At 44.3% G+C, this 25,797-nt stretch overlaps 1 protein-coding gene across 1 annotated transcript in view; it reads right to left on the minus strand.

The window, feature by feature from the left end:
• LOC146190591 (CD9 antigen-like) overlaps positions 1 to 25,320 on the minus strand; it is a 45,012-nt gene extending 19,692 nt beyond the window's left edge. Inside the window, exon 1 of the mRNA XM_084600984.1 lies at positions 24,838 to 25,320. The gene's annotated coding sequence lies outside the window, so the exon portion shown is untranslated. The remainder of the gene's footprint in view (positions 1 to 24,837) is intronic.
• Positions 25,321 to 25,797: the final 477 nt, after the last annotated feature.

Consider the following 25,797-nt stretch of genomic DNA (forward strand, 5'->3'; position numbering starts at 1 on the left):
TAGGCACAATACAAAGGCCTGCTCACTTCGACTCTTTTACCGCGGTAGAAAGGACAAAAAGAATCCCATTCGAATACAAATGAAACCGACACGTTAGCTTGGGCCCTGTGCCACCTGAACACGCTGTTCGGTGGCATTTTAGACGTGCGGACGATACGAAACGTCTGAATGGAAGTGCCGCCATTGTGCAAGACTCCACCCGTATGGCCGAAGCTCGAATCAGCAGGAAACTGCAAGGGTTTTACTGGGTCCAACTGCATGACAGTGGTTGTTTTCTAGTTACGAATGGTTTTTTTTCTTTTTTCGCCATTTGTGCCCCTGGTAACGGTAACTTCCGACAGCACGCACACATAAGAGGAACACCGTTTGCTCCGTGATCGCACCAAGAGGAAAACTGAAGGAAGCGAAAAATGTAAGAGCCAGTGGAACGGGGCTCACTTCGATGCACACAAACTAAGAACATCGTCGAATCCGTGTACCCCCTCGCCCTGGAAATACCTTACACAGAGCGAGTTATACTTCCGCCGTTCTATGCTTATCGTGAGCGGGAATCACAGGTTCCACGAACAGCCGGTTCCGCCCGGCGCCGAGTGCAAAGCGAACTACCGCGTTATGCATGCCTCGGCGGAACGTGCGCGTCTTTCTAACGCGCTCGCACCATTAATCAGGCGTACGAACAAAAGGTAGTCCCTAACGTAAACATAACAACGCGATCGTCTTGCGCCCGTAACGAAAGAGGATTCGAGTCAGCAGTCGCTCTGAAGCTAATCGGATCGTTACACAGCTGGGCGCGACTGCGAGCGCATATGCGAGTCAGTATATTCTTTCAGGAAGCGAACAGCCGAATGGCGCTGCCCATGCACCGGCAAGACAAAAATTGAAGTTTTAAGCAGCCTGATGGATAATGCAACGGACAACGGTGAGAAAATTTAAGCCCGGAAGATCGCCACCAAGAAGGATGATATAGAGCACCACGTTTTCGCGGAAGCTATTGACTACTCTGCTCACCGTCATTGATTGATATAGTTTACTTTTGCGCTGTAAGGTAGAACCGTGTCGTATTTTTCTATGGCCGTGTATAGAAGATAGCTTCGCGCGAGCTATTCACGGTGTAGTTTATATGAAAACCAGAAGTCTCTCTGGAGCCAACCAGATTATTGTTTCGTTATACCTCGCAATTTCTCCCTTACCTATATATTCGCATTCCGTTTTCCGCCACTCATTGCTCCTGTTTGTTAATTTTTCATACGTTCCTATCAACTTTTTCATAACGGCTCCTGAACTTTTTCTAGTTTAAGGTAGTCTCTTTCTTTGTGTGTGCGTGTGTGCGTGCGCGCACATGCGGTTTTGTTTGTTTGTGCGTTTGTTTGTTTGTTTAGGAAGACCATATAGTTCAAGCCATTGGCAGCAGCTCTTTCGAAAAGGTCGCGAGTGGGAAAGCTGCGAATATTTCATCATTAAAGTTCGAACATGGTAAAATAAAAGAGAAACTTCAAATCTCACTAAACGCCATTGTTCAAGACATTAAAATAGATTTTCAAGGCGTAAGAACAGAGGTTTTGATTTCATCGCATCCGCGTTTCCTGTCTGCGTATGGTGGAAAGTGAAAGGTACACGGGTGACGTGGAATCCATTATGATGATGATGATGATGCTTTTTATAGGCTCGAGGGCTGCTCTGGCAGAGAAGGGGGCGGTTCATTTCTTTTTTCCGTCTACACGAAGGTGGTGTCGAATACCCATTTTCCCATAATTATCACCCAAGATAAGTAGAGCATTAGACTAGTAGAAAAAGCTTGTACCTGTGTTACCGATGGTTATCCGGCGACGGTGGGTAACGAGCCCAGCACCTCCGTACGCATGGCGGATACTCAAACTGCTAGGCTACCGCTGCTGTCAACACACCCTGATACACGGATTTCATCATTAGTAATACGGACGGAAGAGGAGGAAACGCGTCAGTATAGTGCGCTGTGCATTATATATATATATATATATATATATATATATATATATATATATATATATATATATATATATATATATATATATATATATATATATATATATATATATATATATATATATATATATATATCGGCGAGGCCAAGGAAAGCGTTGGGGTTGGTACTTTATGCCTTTTTTTTTAATGTTTACTTGGATAATCACAGAAATTAGTAATGTAATCTGTTTAGGGGAAAGATAAATAAACACAAAGTAGAGGAAAAAACAACGTGCCGATGGTGGGAACCGAACCCACGACCTCCGAATATCGCGTCCGGTGCTCTTCCAACTGAGCTACATCGGCCGCTGCCCCCCTGCTACTTGCTTGGGTATTTATGTTGTCTGTATACGAACCTTGAGAGTGTTCACCAGCGCCACCCTCAGCCATAGCGGCGGACGTGGAACGTCCTATATATATATATATATATATATATATATATATATATATATATATATATATATATATATATATATATATATATATATATATATACAAGAATGCATTCTAAGAGAATACGTACCGCAATGTCAGCATTATTAGCGTCCTTCAACTGATGTGTTGCATTGAGTTCAGGGGTGCATAAGCAACTAAGGCTATCATGCGCCAAGAGCAAGGTTCAACTTATGTATACAGCCGCTGATAACTTACTTACTTGTTTGCATTATCAAGTCCATGTAATGATGGTTCTTATCTAGAAGAAAATAATCAGCGCCTTCTGATTGGTTCCACACTCCACAGCTCTAAAACAACGACCAATTCGAAAGGAAGACAGATAGCAAAGTCGAGGCTAAGAGGATCACCAGTCATAAGCTTGTTTGGCTAAATAGCAGCTAGGAACGCAGGATAATTATACCCACCACTGGGACACTCTAACGTAGGAAAGGGTATATAATGAGATTAGAAGCGAGAGGAGAAAATAACGGCAAGCGTTGTAGCGGTAATCACATCATTCAGCGAAGCGCAGGTTTATGATTCTGGACAGCTTTTAACTTTAAAGCAGTTTTGTGATATTATAACCCAACGGTTATGAATATGTTGACATAAATGGCCTAAGCGTTCGGTGGACGGCTAGGATTACTTTTAATTTTGTTCTGTGCCTATGCAGACTAGTTAAAACGGCCATTTTAAACTAATAGGTACGTTTTTGAGAAAATCATGAGGTTACTTTTGAACATTGTAAGACACTTTTTGTGAAAATATTGATATGTAGGGTCTAAGCTTCTGATACGTCGCGAAATTTCGCTTCTAAAGTTTGTCCCGCGCTCAGAAAAAATAAGTCGGCCTTCCATAGAAAACCAATGGTGTGTGATTCTGAAAACCTCCAAGAAACTTGTATTCATACTAAGCGAAGATCTGTGGATATATTGATCGTTTCATGACGTTAAGAACTCTTTTCCAGAAAATGTCCAAAATTTGGGGGCAAAGAATTGGCAGAAATATGAAATTGCCTGACAGAGTCTTTTCATTGTAATCCACTGAGAAGTCGCAGCGTAGAGTCTCTGACTTGGTCATGGGGCCTGGGTAGATGTTAAACGAAATGCGTCACAGTGAAGTTTTTGGCAACACTCCACAGTGGGACCCGTTTTGTGGCGTTGAAGAAGCACCACGTGCGAGTGAAAGAAGGGAAGCAAATAAATTATCCGCACTGAGACAGGACAGATACTTGGTTGCGAGGTTACGAAAAACATCTGGCGTCGGTGGTGGCGATCGATACGTTCGATGCAGTGCGTCTCTGGCGATAACGAGGATGTCGGAGAAAGCGAATGAGCCTACTTATTACGGAAGGAGGCCTCACACGTACCCTTGAGAACGAGAACCATATGCTATGTGTGCGCTTAATATAAATAGAGGTTGAGGGAGGGGGGGGGGGGGGATGAACAAGAAAAAGAAAATATACAGTGCTCTGAATGCTCTGAAGTCCATGAAACGACGCTTGGCCACCATTAAATTTCTGTGTGCAGAGCTCAGATATTATCATAGCAAAAATACAGTGGAGTTTATTCGACTCCGTGGCGGCCACTGCTAAACAAAGAAAAAAATGCGAAAGAATGATACAACGTTAGATGAAGCTAGTGCCTGCCCTGGATCGATTCTTTTTATGTTTGTCTGAGTAAACGCGCTATAATTTCTTCTTCCAAACATGAACCATCTAACCCAAATCAATGCTTTTTTGAAACGCGACAAAGGAGCACACAACACGTGATGAGCACTGTCCTGTGTTGTATCCCAGACAAAAGTCCTGATAGCGTCCATAACATTACAAAAAAAAAAAAATGCTTCTGACTTTACAGCGCTCATTCACAAAGGCCACTAACTGTTCTCTACTCATACCAGCAACAGGAAGTCAGTTAATTAAATGGCAGTTGAGTCTTAAGATCTGATTAAAGAAAAAGCTAATTCTCTTTGAGTAGGTTTTATCGCTTTAACTTTGCTCGTTAACAATCTTTCTATATTATATAGCTTAACTTTTAATTGAAACGCATAATAAAAAAAGCTGGTCAGTATTGTTAGGAATATAACATTTGAGTAATATTTGTAAAATACTGACTAAAATAAATGAAACGTCATTGTAAAGGCTGTAAAGCGCTCCAAACTAGTAGAACTGGACCTCAAACATCTATTTAAAGAATGCATTACGCTCTTCTTCGCTGTATATGCATTAACGTCCTGCTTCAACTAACATAACTTCGCAAGTTTATCTCTCGGTTTTTGTCACCTACATATTGTGTCAATGGGTCTGAAATTCTCTTAGAAATTTGCGGTTATTAACTCGATCACCACTAATACCACATGGCACACCGTTCACAGTGAATATATAAGCAGGAGGACTTGGATTTTAAGATGGTGAATGTACGAATGTAACACGTTTATTCCGTATACTCTACTGCGGTCCCAAAGAAATTCCTGTCACTTTGTCACTGTTTCGGTTTCGTTTGCAGTGAAAGCCTGCACGATAATGCTGACGCAGAGGATATTTGCTGTAAAAATTAATTGTTCAGGTGTCGTTAAAGTGTGAACGCGATGTTTCTGACAGATTAGCATATATAGAGGGCGTGTCGTTTTGCTACTTTGTATCAAAAGTATGAAAAATCAATGAACAAGGGTGGGGAGAGAGCCTCAGTTCGTAAAGCCGAGTCAACGTTTCGACAAAGGGACCTGTCTTCGTCTGGGCAGCGCGAACGTCACTGATGGTCGCGCTGATGATAACGATGATCGCGCTGTCCAGACGAAGACAAGTCCCCTTGTCGAAACATCGACTCGGCTGGCGAACTGTGGCACCGCCTCCACCCTTGTTCACTGTTTCCTTCATACTGTGTAGCCAACCTTTTTCTCTCGTTCTTTCTACCGAAATGTTATTTTAAAACGTTCTGATAAAATTGCGTTCCAGAATTCAGGCTATAACCATGGCGCTCGACACAGTAAGTAAAATATCCTAATAAGCATTAAGCTTATGTTCTGCTGACGTTCAAATTCCACCCGACAGAAGATAGCGGGTGAGCTCAGTTCTCAGTTGAGTCTCAGCTTTCATTCTGCATTGTGTTTCAATTCGTGGCCAGTTTTTTATAGGATTAGAACACCAATACCGAGCCGATTTATTATCAAAAGGTTATATTGGGTAGATTGAATTAAACAAGACTTTAGATTCATAAAATAGTTTTGTAATACTATGGAGATTTCGCGTTCCGAAGGGTAAACTGGGAGCTATAGACGGGCCAGTAGTGAAAGCGTCTGTTTCTTTCACTGACATCGTACAGCACACGCGGATGCTTGCAATGAAATGCAGCCGCTGCCGCCAGGACTCGATCCTGTAACCTCGGGATCTGTATCTGAACGCCAAAGTCAATGAGTCTGCATGAATGTGGTATTGGCTACTCGTGTTGACAACCCTAGGGCGAGTTCTCCGTTAAAGGCATTGTTTTATATATGTAGGCACTAATCCAAACTTAGCCTGAGTCGCTTTGGGACGTTAAATCCTACAAATCAACCAACCAGTCTTGGATCGCAACATCAAGATATCTAACCTACTCCACCTATCGAATCGGGTCGGAGCAATTGGCTATCGATATCTCAAAAGGATTATCCGGAGGAAATACAAGCTCGAATCATTGGTTGACATTGAGGGATAAATTAGTCCGGCCCAACCAGAATTCAAGAGCACACAAATATGCCTGTGAAGTCTGGTAACGAGCATGAATATCCTTAGCTAAGGCCAAAAAAAAAAAAAAAAAAAGGAAAAAAAAAAGAAAATCAACTTCGTACACAAAACTGTTATATCTGGACGAATGGTGATTTCGCTAGCCAAAATATTTAAAAAGGTTCGGTCAAAGAGTTGAACCTTGCGGCACATCCCTTGAGCGATCATATATAGACATACGAGGACAGAGAGTTCCTTCTTTACAGTAGAACAATCTGTCTTTCAGAAATTCACATATCCACAAATGTGCAATGGAGGATGTAGTTGAGTTCGCTTGTTAAAGGGGAGAGTAACGGCGAATAAGAGGCTAACTTCATTTGAAGCGAACGAGAAAACTGGGTGAAAGACGGGATTGAAGGAACACACAATTTTCTCGCTCGCTTCATGAACTAACTAGCCCATCAAAGCGGTTATCTTCGTCTCTGTCTTTTGTGCGACCCTCTTATTCTCCATTTTGTTTGCAAAATCTCACCCGGATTACACATCTACGCTGGCGTTCATAATACATATTGCAAGCTGATAGAGACGTGGCTGCCCCTTACTGCTATTCAAGAAAGCTTGGACCTGCGGACTATCATTCTGACACGTGCTGTGCAGATCTGATAAAAATGCGTTATTGAATGATGCATTCCTGCAGTGAAGACCGAGTACTTTCACGGCGAATGACGTCAGCCATGGCTGCATACTTTCGAACACGGAGATAGGCAGGCATTATAAGCTTTGCCGTAGGAAATATGCTGTCCAGCTTTAGAAAGCGATGGCACACACTGTTTGGAGGCTTTTTTTTTTTTTTTTTTTAACATACCCCCCCCCCCCCCCCTTTTTTTTTTCTTTTCTTTTCCAAATAACCTTGGAGCCTGAATGCATGGACAGCCTTTTTTCGCAAATCCTAAGCTCGCTAACGCATGAGTGGACGCGGCCGATACCGGACGGCTGTGCTCAAGTGCAAAGCCCTGCGCAAGCAGTCGAACGTGAGGCTGAGGGGCATAAATATAGCACCGCCATCTGGCCGGCGGCCGCTCCTAAACGAGATGGCAAGTGCCACTGAACCTCTCTCCATCTCCTAGAAATTCGCAGTTTACTGTGGCGCTTATCCAAATAACCAACAAGACCAACTTATCCGCAACTTATAACCTCCGCCGACGCCGTAGCAATCGCACTACTGGCATTACAGTATGGCGAAGGCGAACCGAAGTCGTGAAGCAACGTGATTCGAAGAATGCGCAGAATGCTATCAAAGAATGCAATTGAAGACAAAGGCAGCGAACACAATTAAAGAGCCAAAATAAAATTCACAGTCGTATCTACGCTCGCGCCTCAACGCCTGGCGCCGTGTCGCAGGCTCGCGCATAGGCGCTGACACGTAATATATCCGTCCTCGACTCGACGCCCCTCGAAATCTGCTCGCACTGGTCTGTAGGGCAGGTGTTGCGTCGGCAAAGCCTTTTCTCTCCTCGCTGCAACCCCTCCTCCACCTCCCTACCATTTTCGGGCACCCCGGAGCTTTCGATGTCTCTCGCTGCGCAGGTGGAGTCCGGGCGCACAAGTTTGCGCGGATAACGGGACATCGCCCTCCTCTCGATTTTCTTGCTTGCCCGAGTAAGAGCGGCCGCGCGGACCCTATTTAAAGGGCTCTGCCCGAGCTGAAAATCGTTCCGTAAATGTCATTCAAGCCGAAAGAGACTGCTATGACCCCATGCAACGTTTATATCTACCCGCATCCAAATGTTTATGAAACGCGACCTCAAGAAAATATTTAAAAATGTCTTTCCTGCCTTTTAATGCGTCCTAGAATACATACGCGCTTCATTAATTTCCTGGAACAGTTTTATGAAGGAACTATTTTTGCCGCCTGTGGTTTCTTAGCGTGTGCAGACATCGCGCAGCCCACTGCGTCACTTTTGCTCCCTCGAAACCCGGCTACTGGGTGTGAGATTCTACCTTGGATCCTCAGATCAACATACTCCACCATAATTTCAATAAATTTCATCAAATACCTCCTAGACACAAAGGAACAAAATTTTTATGACCACGTGGTCATGTGCGAATGCCCGGCGACTGCACACACATTTGTGAGTGAACCGTGTTCAACCCGCTTTGCCCCTTTGCTGCGCCCTGCTTTCAATAGGCAGAACTGAAAGATTGTGCATCGAAATCATAGTCTGAAACATGATTTTACAGTCTCTCTCTCTCACACACACACACACACACACACACACACACACACACACACACACACACACACACACACACACACACACACACACACACACACACACACACACACACACACACACACACACACACACACACACACACACACACACACACACACACACACACACACACACACAAAGAAAATAGCACGAAGGAGAATGACAGGACGAAGCGATGCTTTAAACTAGAAATTGCTTCACCGGTGACGAAAGTAAACGGCCATTAATGTTCAGTGCATCGAAAACTGATGCGTTCCCGAGAAAGTTTTGTTTGGACTCAGCCCATTTACCTTGCATGACCGAGTGAAAAATATGAAGAACTGTTAGGCCCTGCCTTAAGGGTAGGATGCGATTGAGGCCTATGACCTTTTCAAGTGCTTCTGCGTTGAGAAATTGACCCAGACGCGAAGTTTGCACTGGGAAAGCCACTTTCAAACATAGAACATGGAGGCGCCATCGGTCATGGTAACGAAGTATCAGGTCTCGAAGGAGTTCTGGTGGCCGCCGCATGCTGGCGCTACAAGATTATTTTTTTCTTTTTTTTTTTCTGACAAGTAGTTTTTTTTTTTTTTTGTTCAATTCTGGGCGACGGCGTCGCCTTTTCGACCTAACGAGCTGCATATGCTTTCACGTAAAAGCACCGCGCAGAAGCTTGTTGAACACCTACGGCGTGCACTTATATAGCAAGAGTTGCATACATATTGGGACTAAAGTCCTGAACGCTGAGATTTGTGTGCTCGTCACATCGGCTCAAACGCATCGGCTCTATTGAATTGTACGTAGTTTCCAGGTACCAGCGCTTCATGCTTTAGCATGAAGAGTGAGGAGTTTGGCACGCAGTGTAGTTAGAGCGCAAGACGATGACAACATACGGAGATTATCTGTATGAACCTAAGGAAATTCTAGACGCTGTTTTTTTAACAATTACAGATAACACATGACTAACCGAAGCGCTAGGAGCTTTGTGCACGAATCTCGCTGTAATGACTGGCCTTATCAAGGCGTGCGTGTATGGTGACTTGTTGCCTACAAAGAAGGGCTTGTGGTGATACAGTGATTTATTCGGATTCTATTTCACTGTAATGTTTTTCGTTGTTCTTTCCTGTCCCATGTCTTCAGTGTGACTGGAAACGAATAGATTCCATCATGATGGTCTTGCATGCATTGTACATGCTTTCCACACACTGCTTGTAAACAAAGACCGCAAGATTGCTTCTATAATATAGAGGGCGGGGAGGGCGGACCTCCTGTTGTTCGCGCTACGTGTACACTTGATTAAATGTCTATATTCGGGTCTAAAGTAGCCCGTGATAGCCAAAACTTACGATTAGGAATTTAAAAAAAAAACAAAAAAACAGAGTGGTTCCAGCTCTAGCAAGTACGACTGGAGAACGTGTCTAGCTTGTCTTCTGCAGAAACCACATAAGAGTGGCTTAATTTTGATTACCCGCAGAGCAGTGCGAAATGCAAAACTACATTACGTTTCTAGTTCGGCCATTCAGCCACTGAATAAGTATATCCAACCGTCGAGGTTATTGATTTTAAACTCTTTCCAAAGTACGGTTTTATCGCTCCGCATTCACGCAAATAGTTTTCACACGCCAGGCTACGATTTCTTCCCTGTAGTTCATTTGGCCATTTATAACGGCCAAACGACAAAACAATATTAGAGCAGGTCGAGCTCGCCGAAGAAACTCTATGGCCTTGAAGCAGCCCTGCGTAAATCCTCCATCGTATTAGCATAACTTTCCCCATTTTCGGTTACAAAGCCTAATCTTTTCAACGTTATAACGTTCCAACGTATGCAGCATTCCGTGTAGGTAAGCAACACTATGCCACTTTGTATGTACTGTCCAGTGCTTTAAAGAAGTACGTGATACGGCCTCGAAGTAAATACCTTTTTTCTCTGAATTTTACTGAAAGGAGTTGGCTTGTGGAGATGAAATAACTTCATGGCTGCACCGAAAGCAGCTTGCATCGTGATGTGATGGCTTCGCCGCATCCCAAGGGAGCATTTAACGCCGATTTTTTTTCTTTTTTTTTTTAATATTATTGTTTATTCTGCATTCCAGCGTCGCTTCTAATGACACATATTTCGTCACGGAAAACGTCCCTCGATGATCTCTCGTCACCAGCGTTCCTTCTGCTAAGTGCAATTTTCTACACCGGTCTGCAGCTTTGAGCGGAGTTTGGGTAATGATCTTAATACTCGCCGAGAAGAGTGGGGCGGGCAGTTAACCTGATGCCCTCGCAAGGCGTCGATCACCAGTTCCGATACTACAGCCACGGGAAGATGAAGCGAACAAATCGCTCCCCGCCGACGTTATGACCCGTGACGTCGTATCATCGCAATTAGTGGTCCCTCCGCGCGTCGTGTCCGTGCGTTGCCACACTGTCGAGGTCGCCTCTTTATCTTCCCGTTCTCATTCGCGCCGTTCACTCTGACGTCTTGGTTTTATCGCGCCGAGTGAAAGAAAGAAGACATAGGATAACTTATGAGACGAGAGTAAACAGGGTGAATAGACCTGTAAATGCAAAGTGCAAATATTTGGAGCAAAAAGGGGACGAATATTTCGGTAGGAGCGTAAAAGTCTGACAGTGCGAGCAGGGGCAAATAAACGGAAGAATGTAACTCAGCCGCCGGTTACTGCCTAGTGTACCTCTTATTTCATTTTTGCTTCATTTGCCTTTGTTTCATAGCCCTTTTTATGCTTCAGTTGAGTGCATGATGTGGGCCTCTCGCGAGCCGCACATCCTCCTAGAGGGGTTAATTTCGGTATAAGCAACAACAGCAACAACAACAACAACAACAACAACAAAAGAACTCGTGGGAATTTTCCTGATCCCGAGTAGAAATCCGCGACGCGACGCGAGGTATGGAAGGCTTCTTACCTCACGCTTCTTAGCACAGGGGATTCTATTTTATGCAGGTATACCCAAAGCTTCGAATTTCTCCCACGGCGCAACGTTCTTGATCGCCTTCTTCGTTACGGTCTGCCTGTAGTGAGTTCGCGCTCAATCTCGTTATCAACCTCCGAGTATATGGCAGTATGTGGAAGAATTTAGCGCAAATACTCGGACAAAGACATGGGACAGACACATACGACTATCTACAAGTGTTTGTCAATCATCGTGTCTCTTCTATGTCATTGTCAAAGTATTTGCGCTAACTTCTTCTATAACATTAAAAACTGATTAACCCGACAACATGCCCTTTTGAACCTCATTAAGAATTTACTGCATGAAGCGAGCGGAGTAATAAAAAAAAAAAAAAACATTTCAGAGCACCAATACTAACTTTCCTCATACATTAGTGGCGTATCCATCGCTGAGAGTTAACCTCCCACCTTTACCTACTCCCTCTACTTTTCGCTGATGAGTGAAAGAGAGGAATATGCAGTATTGATATCGGAAGATCTATAGCTAGCAGCGAAGTTATCCCGATAGAGGCAAGAGCGACAGTGGTAATAGAACCCCATCCCAATACTATTAGCATTCACTCTATGCAGCCACGCCTGCCATTACCTTCCACATTTTACTAGTACTATTTTTCAGTAATATGGACGTTTTGCAGGAAACGGCGATAAGGACTTATCCATTTGAGGCATCTGCACCTACTGTCATCTGATGAATTCAGACCTAACAACGCGTGAAATCGGAAGCCGCTGTGCCAAAGGGAAGGTGAGCGTCGAATATATATATATATATATATATATATATATATATATATATATATATATATATATATATATATATATATATATATATATATATATATATATATATATATATATATATATATATATATATATATATATATATATATACATACATACATACATATATACATACCTTGGACTCTGAGACTATTGGCTCCTTTCATTTTATCATAATGAGCTCCTCATTCCCTCCTCCCCCTATATATATATATATATATATATATATATATATATATATATATATATATATATATATATATACATACGGTGCACACGCACCGGATATAAAACGACAGGAGTATTGTCGTTTCCTGCTTGCCTCGCCTATTTCTCTTGTTATTATTTAGTGAGAAAGCCACTCTCAACTATCCTAAGCCAAAAACGAATGTACACTCGCGTGTTTTATTTCAGTCACGTTTGCTTTTAAGGTCGCTTGACTGCACTCAGTGGTGAGACAGCCCTGACTAAGGTGGGACTTGTGTATGACGAGCAAGCGTTCCAATAGCACGCTCAATAAGAGTTACAGAGCTCAAAACTACTGTTCACTGAATTTTTGCTTCAGGTCACAGCAGAGTGGAATAAATAACAGTAAAATGAAAAACCTCGTAGGAGACGTCAGAGGACACTTAAGCTTCTGAAGGAGACCGACAGAGCCCGGTCCCTGCCTCAGGGTTACAAAGCGCAAAAACGCTAGCGTCTGACCTACTCTCGGCCACAATGCGGTGAGACGGCTTCACGGAGAAATGAAAGAAATAAAAAGAAGCGAAGGGAAAGAAATAGGTGACAGGCGCAACAGTGACAAGTGCGAAGAAAAGAAATGAGAGCACATTTATGCTTCGCTCTTTGTCTGCGTCAGAACGAGACCCTGCGAGGTAAAAACGCGGCTACGTTATGGCTGCGCTGCAATTCCTTGTAAATGGGAGCGCCAGCGAATAAGTGCGCTTGATTGATCGTTGTGTCGATCGATTAAGGTACCGGATTGAGCCATCGCTTTAATAACGGTCTTTTGTTACCCGAGTAATAGTTTCCAAGCGATGAAAGCGATGGTAAACAGATGCTTAAATAAGCAGCGCCGTTTCGACTCTCCAGGAAGAGGATCATGTATCAAAATTTGTGATGCTTGTTTCAAAAAGAGCATTTACAATCAAACTTCAACATACACGCAGATGTCGTGAAAAACGTACGAAACAAACAACACCTGCATATTTGTAAGACTGATTTTGAAGCATTACAAAAGTGTATATGGGGCGCTTGCCTTCTATAGTGACACGCGGAAATATGAAAACATTCTGAATTTCCAGCCGGGGAATTGCTACTCGCACCAAAAGAAAGAAAAACGGATATGTAAATACCGCTATAAAAGCATCAATGGAAATATACTGAGAGCAAAAGAAGAGGTTTTTATTTTTAATGAGGTAAATCAGCCTAAAAGAAAACTGAGAAAAAACACGGAAATTTCTTGTCCACATAAACGGTATCCCTGTTGTTATTTGGCATCATTTCCATATTAGTTAGAGCTACTAAACAGCAGGATTTAATACTAATTATAAACAATTTAGTTGGCATTATCGTGCAAAATTTGGATTTGGAACCTTTCTATGTGAAAGTTTAGATTTGATACAGTTTTCTTCCGCAAACTTCATTTGTGAAGTTATTTTCAAGTTATGTACATGACCACAGCGCTTGACAGTGATTATGCTGCCACTAAGCCAGAAAAAAACTACGATAAAGTTTATTGTGCCCGTTCAGGGACGCTGCCAGTTATTGCACGCAAGGAAGCAAATGCGAACAGCAGGTTTCTTTATCAAGCGCTAACGTGGCAGTTTTCTTTTCTAATATTCCCACGTTGGCAACGAAACAGTAAACTATCTCGATTGTATAAGTTACAATGCACATTGCTCGAACGTAGCATTCTAAATTCATGAGTATAGCAGCGAAATAGCGCACACGTAACGGATACAAAACGACTGGAGTACTGTTGTTTCCTGCTTGCCTCGCCCATTTCTCTTATTATTTACCGAGAAAGCCACTCTCAACCGTCCCAACTGAACGGTTTAACGTTCGCTGTAGCAGAGGCGCACCCAGCATTTGCGCATCCGCTGTTCCTTGGCAGAGGACCTAATGATACCTTGGTTAGTATCATCTTTTGAGATCGGTTCCTCCTCTAACCTATTGTGAAAGAGCGCAGCAGAAGAAATAAATAAAGCCACTATCGAAACAATTTAAGTATGATGACTAAAAAGGCTGCCACCATGGCATCTGTATCACTTCGATCCACACGTCATCAGGAAGCGGTTCCTTTTTTTTTTTCTTTATTTATACGTAATTTTAGCAACGGTTTTAAATTAGTTGCTGGGCACCACTCGTTAATTCTCACAATTTTTGCAACAGTAAAATCTACGAACGAGATTTCCATAGCAGGCAAATAGTCATTATTTTCAGTTTTCGAATGTCCGCCATTCTGAAAAAAAAAAAAAGGAAATGAAGAAACTTTTTAAACTGAAATATACAGCTCAGAAATTGCGCCCGAGAGAAATGAACAAAATACGCTGAACAAAGAGCAACTGCAGCGTAAGGGAAGCGAAATAGAGCACGGCCTAAGCAGAATGCATTGCCTCAACGATGAAACTGAAAGCGACACCTAATATCCATGACGATGGCACCGCGCTTTTCGCCTCCTTTCTGTGAACGCTAACGGAGAGTGTGGAAGAAATACAAAACAAATACAGTATTTTACACATTGAAAAAAATATATAAAATAAAAATACAAAGATGAAATATATGGCTGCTTGCTCCCCTTCTGCGCTCCCTTCCATTAGACGTCGTGATGTTTACGGTGCGTCGAGCGCGGTCACGGCGGAGCGCAGAACGGAGCCTGCCGCTTCTTTTTCTTTCTTTACTGTTTATTTATATAGCGCAGTTCGGACTTTCAACCATCGCGTTTTAATATGGCTGTCGCCGCGGTAATTGAAACAACGATGTCGGGATGAACGACGCAGCTTTCGTGTCTCGCCTTCCACAGAAAGTCAAAAGAAAGTCAAAACAGTAATGAAAGGTAGGTTCGTGAGCTCTCTCGAGTTCGTGGCTTCAGATGGGGTGATTATTTTCTTACCGAGTAGCTCTTCCCCTAGAGAAGAAAGACGCAGTTAAGGGGACGGGGTACAGCGGTAGCAACGGTGCACCACGACGATTACGCTACGTGAAACTGCTAGAGCTAAGCAAAATATTTGCAATCACGATCGTACTGTCCCGCAATATGTGCTCGAATTATTACGTACACTCTAAATGGTTCGTGCAGCACCCCCCCCCCCCCCCCCCTTCTCCTTTTAAGAAAAAAAAAGAAACCTAGCTCTACGTCCACATTCGCGATTTTATATGCAAGATAAAAAATTATGATTGAAAAGCCCATAAAAGGGTGTCTTGCTAGATATAATTATCGCTGTTCAAAAGTTTAGAACGCGTGAAACGTATAGTGCGCCGCTAGTACACAGCGTAAAATTTCGGCACCCGTTTTAGAGACTTCACCTTGAGAAAGGGTCATTGATTATTCCATTTCCTTCGCTCAACTTCTTCGGATCATTAACAGATAGGGAAGAGTGGTTAGAGAGACACTAAGGACTAACCGAAGTTGGCCTGCATTGATTGAGCACCGCGTTCTAACCCCTAAGAGGCCACTCCCATCGAAAACGGAGCGTTTATAAGGTTAAAATACCAATTAAGCGAAATACAGATGTCGCAATCACTATCCGAATTCACAAAAAAATGCGTGCGTCACCGCAAACTTTTGAGCGCCGACGCCAGAAACTACACTGCTCCGTCTGTCACTTCGAAAATGTGGTTTTTAGATGCAATTACACCGCAGATAAGCATCTGTTTTGGTGCTAAACAAATATCAACATAGCCAGAAAACGCCAGAGAATCAATCTTTGCTCAGAACAAACTCCTAAGCGCCGACATTATTTTCTAAACGTTACACGTCAACCCTTCCAAACGCTAGTATTACAAGCGTAAATGAATTGCTATACGGCTCTGTTTAACCCATGCCGTCGGCAGCCAAGTAGGCGTTGCCATCGCAACGCTATCTTCCCTTCTTTTTTATGTGCTGCATACAAAGCGCCGAAGCCTGCTGCCGGCCGTCCTTCTGAGGTCACAAGCAAACAGAACGGAAGAAATAGCGCATTAAACGATCCGTTTGCGCAAAGGTCTCGGCCCTAGTCGCTGCGCTCCTTCAAACACAACACCTCCCCCCTTTTCCCTGCCCGTCCACCCGCTTTTTTTCGGCGACCCCCAGGCATTTACGTACTGTGCGCCTGAGGCTTCAGCCGCATCGGCGGCGTTGGCAGACTTCCCTCATTATTAAGCAGAGCTCTCGCTAAATTAGACCGAAGCGCTCGGGCTTCACGGCGGCGGCGACGATGGAGGAAATCACTTCGCAGTGATTTCACTTACACTTCAGTGCGCCTAATGATAATTACAGCATTAGAACACGTACCTTCCCTATATTTTTTTTTCTTTTTGCCACGTGCCAGAGAAGCATATAGGGCAGTGGGACCTGTTATGAACTTTCTAGTGCGAGGTTAAATTTGATTTGGATTTTCGTTCACCAAAATTATTTAATATATGCCTTGGAACTTTGACGCACACGAATGTGTTTCACGCATTTCCCCTTCACCGAAATGAGGCCGGGTTCCTAATTTATGAGCGACGCTTAGAGGACGTTGCAAGGGCCGAAGCGAAACGATAATAAAACGTGCGACGCACATTGTCGCAACAGTTGGCGTCCGATATTTTTTGTTGTTGCAAAATGAGAAGGCCCATAGCAATGGCTGTTTGTTGTGGCGTATAAACGCTGCCTGATTGCGAAACTTTCGCTTTCTTACACGAGGTTACACTGCAAAGCACCTGAATATAAAATTCATCTTGGTGTGCACTGCGGCAGAGCCGAGTTGATAGCGTTACGTCAGATAATACTGCATAATTTTACTAAAAGAGCACATGTTTGTAGCACAGGCTGCGACCTGGAAATAGTACGCATTTTTTCACGATCGTTTATTTCAGCTAAACCTGGTTCAGCTTAATGATAAGTTTATCACTTTCCAAGCTCTCTAAAGTCGGTTTCCCGGCCTTTTCTACCGTATATTGCACGGATCACCTCTGGCAGCTAATCGCAAGCAACTTGTCCAAATGGAACTTCAATGTAAGTACAGTAGCCAGCGAAAATTTACGGGACGCGTGTGCTCTGGAACAAAATATTGCATAGCACGCTCGCAGCCCAGTCGTCTGGTATTGGTACCAGTGGATGCGCGATTTCCGTCACCCCATGCCTGCAGTTGTACTTCAGGCAATAGGCTTGCATGACTCAGCAATAATTTTCTTTCTTTCTTTCTTTCTTTCTTTCTTTCTTTCTTTCTTTCTTTCTTTCTTTCTTTCTTTCTTTCTTTCTTTCTTTCTTTCCTTCTTTCTTTCTTTCTTTCTTTCTTTCTTTCTTTCTTTCTTTCTTTCTTTCTTTCTTTCTTTCTTTCCTTCTTTCTTTCTTTCTCTCTTTCTTTCTTTCTTTCTTTCTTTCTTTCTTTCTTTCTTTCTTTCTTTCTTTCTTTCTTTCTTTACAGATTCGCAGGCGAATGCTGCTTAATACGCAGTCTAATACGAAGGCGTTGCTTCATACACTTTTCCTATAAAATGCATCAGTGGGAAACAGCTTTTTCGCACCAACTAAAAGGCGGAGGGCATGAGGACAGACACTTACGGCGGTCTAGAGTGCGACTCCAATAATTCCGTCTTATACTTTCAATGAGGTAGATTAGCACCAGAACCACCGCACTGATGTGGTGCAGCGTTGTTGTGTTGCATATATATAAGTGCCGGCACATTTTGTCACAAACTTTCGCAGCTGCTATAGCAGCAAACTACACCCAATACACGCGGTTCTGCGCGCGACATTTCGTGGACGACGGCGATTCGTGCGCGACCGATCGCTGTTGTAACACATGTTCGCGACAACGCGAAAAAGTGAAGTATTGGACGGCGAACATTATACGATCATCCGCCCCGCTCAGGACGCTTTGAAAAAGACGTCTAGGTGACTTGACAAGAACTCTCCCGGGCATAGCTGTGTAGCCGGCATATGACCTCTTCCTCGCGATCCTCCTCTCCGCTCATCAGCCGCGCTCCCTCCCAAAGTAGCTTCGCGGTCACGCGAACCTTTATAAACCCTTTTCCCCCTTTTCCCCCAACCATGGCGTGTTTTGGGCAGGCGCTGGCCAAAGGTCAAAGCCAGCGGCTAAGAACGAGGTGCGTCTGGATTCCAAACCTCAAGGTCGAGGAACCGGGGTCCGGGATTCGCTGCCCGTGACGGAAAGAAACTGCGCTGCAGATAAAGGTCAATCAATAGTCTGAGATTTAGCAGAAGACTTTAATAAACTGATTTAAGCTCAAAACAGCCTTTCTTCTTTCTTTCTGCCAAATGCATAAAATGCATGCCGCGGCTTACATGTCTTGATTCCGCCTTATAGATAAAAGATTGCGTAAAAATTAACGGGGATAAGATATATATTATCCACACGAGATCGGGAGAAAGGAAAGATAAAGTAACGCATAAAGTAACGCATAAAAGATTGCATGGGCAATCGAACGGAATATGCATTTAAGCTCCAGTTGAAGGCAAGCTTCTCGCAACGCGAAATTGCACCCCTTTCTTTATCAGCTTGTAAAATGAGGAACCCATATACGTGTTAAGGCGGCACATGTGAGGGTTCTTTATACTCTTTCAAAATGTCGATTTAATTGTATGGAATCGAAATGGCACTCTGCGATATAGGCACGACAAAAAGAAAAATCTTGACGCGCATCCATTTGTGAAGTTTTAGGCGTGGTCAATCAGCGCATACCTCAACTGTTATTCCTCATAAAGATAAGTAAGCCAGCATTTACCAGCCCCGCCCTCCAGAAGGAGGCGTTTACAAAAAGATATATTACTTGCTCAGTGTACGGAAAAGTTTATAATTAGGACTGTTTCCAGCTGAGTTGGTGGGCATGGGACCGGGCTAAATTTATTTATATTACTTATTTATACGCACTGCAGCCCCTTTATGTTGCTATTGCAGGAGTTGGTAAAACAAATCTATTGTAAACGTCATACAAAAACGAATATAGAGTAAAATTTAAATTCACAAGAAATAAGACACAGGACAAAACTGTAACTCAGAATACCAAGGAATAATTAGTTATTAAAAAATTAAAGAGCACTGAAGAATCTGCATTGGAGTAATGCGAAGGCACAGATGCTGCTGTTGGTTGCTTATAGTTGCTTTATTCACTTTTTGTTTGCCCATTTTAGTCCTTGGTACTTTCAAATAGCGCGCCGATCCCTTCCTATGCCCTTTTTCGGCTCTACTTCCAGTCGAGTGACGTCACATCCTTGACGTTACCTTAACTTACTGAATTAATCAACTACTTTAGTATTTGATACATTCAAATGTGGTGCCAAGCCATTGGCTAATGAGATCATTTTCACCTTTACTTTAACATTTCTTGCATCTAATCAATTACCCAATTAACTTACTGGCCTAATTATTTCCTTGGACGCAACATTATGTCACCCTTTATCGATTGACACCACTCATTAACCTCTACCACTTCTCAATTACAACTGCTGCGGAGAACGTTTACATTTTTTGCCTGTAATTAATTACCTAATTAACTTATCTGTCTAATTATTTTGCAGCAACAACATTACGTCACCCTCTATCGATTCACATCACTCATTAACCTTTAGCACTTCTCAATAACTCACAACTGCTGCGGACACGATTTTGCTGACGCGGCCTGCGAACACGGTCTGCGGACACGGCCTGCGGACACGGCCTGCGGACGCGATCTGTGGACACGGCCTGCGGACTCGGTTTGAGGACAGAAATTTAATTTAATTTCATTTCATTTCATTTTTATTTCCTTAAAGACCCCTTTTGAGGGGGATTACATAAGGGGTGGATACAAGTCTTGGATGAGATGGTGAAATGAAATTTGTGAAATTAGCGAAGTAATGCTTTCGCAATAATAATTACGCATTAGTATTCACGCGGCTACGAAGGGAAGCTACGCAACCTTCTCGAAGCAGTCGCAGATGCCGAAAAAAGCTTTCCGGTCCGCGGCTTGAATGCGGGACCACCACTTGGCCAGGTCAGTCGATCTAACAATCAAACTTATAGGGCCGTCCAGAGGATGGTTAGAAGCGACAAACTGCTCCAGGAGAACAACGCATGATTAGTAAATTTAAAATGAATCGTGCAACGCATGCACAGTGAACAATAAGGTTGGGCAGATGGGGAACTCGTAGCTGGCTAGTACGTCATCGTCAGCCACATTATTTTGCTGTTACTTAAAGAAAGGCTTAATCTCTTTTCGACGTATAGAAATAAGAAAACTAAAATAGCATTTCGTGTTCAACCGCAGTTGGAGGAAAACACGCTCAAGTATATACACCCGTAGCTGCTGCAAGAAAACGGAAACGCGGAGTCACTGACATTTTCCGATACAGCTAGCTAAGTGACCGATGGTCACGCCAGCCTTTTCTTTTATTTTTGGTTTTCTTTCCGGGGATATTTCCCGGTTGGCCTGCGGTGCACGCGATGTTACGGTACGGAATAAGAACCACTATTTTTGCATATGGAGACAGTTCCGACGTTCCGTTTCTATTTCCTACCGGCAATTTCTGCCATACGCAGTTTATCCATTCATTCTTACGTTGCAGGTGTGATTGCCCCCTCCCCCCTCTCCCTCTGTCTTCGTGCTCTGCAAATATAACCTCAATTTCAGTTTCTTCTCATTCCCACATCCTTATCCATGCATCTGCCGTGTTATTTTCTTTTTATTTTCTGCGAGTAATCTTGCAGTTGATTTGCGCTTTCTGAACTATATATATCTGCGGTTTTATGTACCTGGACTTAATAATCGGGACCCGACAGTGTTACTACAGAGCTCTCAGACAACCGGAAACGCGAAGTATCTTGGCTGCGGATGCCATGTACAGGAAATGATTTGTTCGGTTACGAGGACTAGTGCAAATGCTACAGAACGGAGGACATCCCACTGTTATCACAGCTTTATCGACCCACGTAACGGTCCGACTAACGACGAATACTCCAGAACTGCGCCACAATTAAAGCCATACACTCTTCGAGTCGAAGTCACAGATTCAAAGCAGGAGTTCGCAACTCAATCTTCAGGCATCCCGTCGCAGTTGGCTGTTTTCTCCACCCTTTTTCTCCCACTTACACCCCTGTTGAAAACAAAAGAGGCGGGGGGGGGGGGGGGGGGGGGAGGCGGCAATAAATTATTGCGAAAACCCCACTAGCGGCATCGTCTGCTGCACCGGTTGCGAATGGCGTTACATCGCAGCCGGTGCAGCAGACAACGACGCTGGTAGAGTTTAGAGACTACCATTAGGTATATGCAAGCATGCAGCAGGCGCCCTCTTGCTCCAAAAACGTGTATCAGTCCGAACTCATCAAGCGCGGCATAGAAATATAGAGCGTTTTTCATTTCAGCGAATGGTGCGCGCTGGTCGAGTCCCCGTGGAAGCTGGTATAGTTCGTGCAAATTTCCGCCAGCAGAATCATCGAGCGGTAATCGCGACTTCAACGGAAGAATGGTAGCGCGATTAACTCTGTCGCATCATAACCTTTAAGACGGAGCTGAAAAGTCGCAGCCATTTTCCCGCCATATTTTATAATGCGAGCCAAGCCGCCTCATGATACCTGAAGTGATTAGTGTGACGTCACAACATCCTCGTCAAGTATCTAGCCTGCTGCGGTGTAGCTGAAGGTGACTGTTGCACAGCTGTATGACATACAAGGCTCTGCCGACCGCATGCAGAGTTCGCTACATAAGCGACGAATGCGACTCTGGTCATGAACTTACAACTTTGCAATTCATAAGAAGAGACACGTTACGGGCTTTCGGAGTCGTTAGAGCCGAGCTTCAAGGAACACGCGAGGAAAGTTGATGCACTGGCCAGGGATTCGGGGTCAGGAACATTTTTAGGTTTTCTCTGCCAAGCTCAACCTATAATGAGAGCAAGAGTTAGAATACGTCGGGCGTATTCTGTAGACACAAGGCAACACAAGGCAACGGGCGCAATGGTCAGTATGAACCGCCAACTATAGCCTCATTTAAAGCTTTGCTAGTATACAATCCACGTGTGCAGTTGACACTGTAAGTGTTATTACGGCCCCGCCAATTAAAACTCCATTAGATAATTCATCGTTTGCTGCGATCCGCCGCGACCTAAAAGATTGCACTATACCGTTTTCCGTCTCACGGCTACACGAATCATCCAGAAACTGCATGTTCATGCCGGTTTGCAAACACGTATGCATGTAAAAGTGGGTGCGACCGTGAATACGAGCGCCAACCGTTCAGTACGCTGTGCTAGGAGTAAGCCAATATCTGCGGGGAACTGAAAAAATGCCAGCGTACATAGCTAAAAACTGATTTGAAATAAAATATTGCAATCAGCTAAGGACTGCGATTTGCTAGCGCTAATAGAGGACATCAGCCTATGTTTGAATAGATAGCCTCAAACTTTTGGAGCTTTTTTTTTTTTTTTTTTTTTTTTTTTTAAGATTTGAGGTATTACTATATATCGTGGGTATAAAGGGACGACGACCCTGTCACGGCTCCTAACCTTGGAGCTAGCAGTATTGTAAATAAATAAAATAAGAGAATAAAGTATCCCGTGGTGTCGGGCATCGGTACCCAACTGCCAACACTGAAAAATGGCAGGGAAAAAATTGGCATTTATTGACTACCACACACGTCGCACTTGTAGCACAAACGCTGCTCTACGTTCGCGCTGCCCGAGGAAGGAAATAGTTGCAGCCTCCTTTAATTCCTCTCACCTTAATAAAACGCGCATCTGGCACTTCAGGGCGCAATCTTTCGAATGCAGTGCCCAGCTATCTCAACACAGCTGCATTCACTAGCTGCGCAATCCACGCGAAAAAAAAAAAAAATGTTACAAATAAGTCGCCAGGGAGGTGCGTCCAGAATAGGCTCGATGGCTGCTCACCATAAATTGCATTGTTCTGAAAATCCACTATCTCTATGAAATAAGGCTGCTGTAACTGTCTTGCGCGCAGCGGTATTTTTCCATTTCGTTTCACAGTACCCGAAGCTTCACGAGAAAATGGAGAGTTATACCAATCGCGAACTCCAATAACTATAACCCGTCGAACACACGTGTTGTTATATGCAGAACCGGCTATACAATACAAAATGGTAAAAATGATCAGTTAAGCAGATTAACTTCCGCTTGAGCAGTAAAAGTGGATCACAGTTTTTTTTTTTTTGTTTCAGTGATTCATTTAAAAGCGACACCGACTTCTGAAAAAAAGAAAAAAGATATTTAATTATGCATATACTATAATCCTTTAGGACCAATGAATTTTTTTTTTTGACGGCATTCGGTCTTGTCACTTTCAAGCCAGGTCGGATCTGTTGTTGACATACGTAGGATGAAGAAAAAAAAAAAGAAGAAAAACTCAATACATTCAAAACTTAGGCCAACCATAAAATTGAGTTATAATTACGCTTCGGATCGATGGAACATGGTGACTTCGCTTATTTTCCCATAAGATGTAGGCTTCTTAATTCTGCATGAGATGGTTGATATCGTCAGAAGATTTTTTTTTCTTTTTTTTTTCTCTCTCTCTCTCGCGTGGTTCACAAGACCGGGCGGTGTCACACACAATATGGCCGCCAGAAAAGAGAAAAAGAGAAAGACGTGGCGAACAAATTAAAATGTAAGAACACGCACACAATCTTTGCTGGTGAAATCATAAACGAGCGTGAAAGTTATCAAGCCCATTGCAACAAACAAAAACAAACTAGGCGCGCAAGACGAAGCGTGTGGTCACGCTAGCATCCTCCATTATTTTTTCCCCTCTCTCTATCTCTCCCTATTCTGTTATTACTTTTCTTTGCACGCCTAACGGCGCCCGGGACTCCTTTCTCAAGGCCTCGGTTAGCGGGCCAGATTGCATTCACTTAAGGTCTTTCAAGCACGCTTGTATTACGTTCACAAAATGCTTTGTTTACTGCTATCTCTGCATAAGGAGACATACATTTCGTGTAGCAGAACGTCTCTATCAGGAGGGAAGCATATTCTGGATCGTCCCAGACACGTCGTTAAGACGTCAACCCTTCTGTTTCAGACCCCTAGCTGGACTAGAAGCTTTATTCCACGGCAGTGTTCTTCATGCAAAAGGCCGACAGTAATATGCCTACATTACTCTCAGCAACGCACGCAAGCTGTTCTCCAATCAAGCATCCTCAGCGAGTGGTTGAACGCACGACGGCTGGTGCCAATTAGCAACAAATAAAGCAATCGCCAACGCACTTCTCCTAAAACGGCGGCCATTCAGTCACCAATAATGGCCGAACAAATAAAAAGAGCTTGTTTATTCCGGCCCTCAATAAAGGCCGCAACGCCAGCTACATACGGTAGACGCAAATGAAAATGTCACGACGTAACAGTGTAATAGAGAGAAGAGTTGGCCACCCCCGTCTCCCGCACTCCCTTCCCCTTTGCATCTCCTCCTTCTACAGAAGCTTCAACCGCGCCTTGACACTAACGGCCTTTCCGATGCTCAGCTTGTTGCCTGGCGGTGATCGACGCGCGCTGCGCACAAAATGGTCGGCTCACCTTGCGCCTTGCAGACTGCGATCACTAGCCCGGCAACCAGTCTGCCAGCGACGATGGAAGAAGGGACGCGATTCCGGGATAGCACCTTGTCGGGTCAGCCACAGCGACGAGTTTGGTGACGCGCGCGCTTCGCTTGCTTCTTCAAAGCGACCAGCACCTTCTCCGGGCGCGTCGCCTCTCCCCCTCCGTGCACCACTACTCCACTGCGCCGCCGCACAGCTGAGGACGGCAGCCGCTCCGCATCCAACAGCGTCCTAGCGCTGGTTGTCGCCGCGACGTTGTCGTCGCTGGCCGTCGGGACAAGCGTGCGTGAAGTGGAAGACGCGGCACACTCCGTACGCTGCAGTCGGCAGTCGTCGACCAAAGACGCAGCGGTGTCGGCAGCTCAGAGATCCGGGCGTCCCCTCAGCGGACGCGCGACCACGAGGATACGCAAACAAGAGCACACGCGCACAACACACTCCTCGCGCACGGCGTGACGGCGACGACGGGCCTTCGCGCGTGTGCTGCTGCTTGCAGCGGAGTGCAGCCCGGCAAGGAGGAGGAAGAGAGTATCTCTCTTTCTCACTCTGTTTCTCTTGCTTGCGGTGCGTGGAGCGTTCAACGGCGACGTCGCGTCGTCGTCCCATGGTGCCGCGCGCGCGCACGCTCTCTGCGCTGACGGACCGGTCCGAATGCGCATGTCCCGTGGAGGACCGGATTTCGATCTTTGGGGATGAACTCGCGCGCTCCGCTTTTCTCTTGGCCTCCTCCTCTTCTCCCCTCCTTCTCCTACCGTGGAGGTTTCTCTTCCGATGGGAAAAGCCTCTATGCGCACTTGCATGCACTTTTCGGAAAGGGCGACGAAGCAGTACTGGTTTGACCCGGTTCTCGAGAGAGGTTTAGGAGGAGGTGGGGTGTTACTGTAATGTGAACCCGTTACGACCCAGCACGCACAAGGTTTGTGCGTATTTGCGTGAG

Source organism: Amblyomma maculatum, chromosome 4 (genome assembly GCF_055883805.1).
Source record: "Amblyomma maculatum isolate TAMU_Amacu chromosome 4, ASM5588380v1, whole genome shotgun sequence".
Lineage (NCBI taxonomy): Eukaryota > Metazoa > Arthropoda > Arachnida > Ixodida > Ixodidae > Amblyomma > Amblyomma maculatum.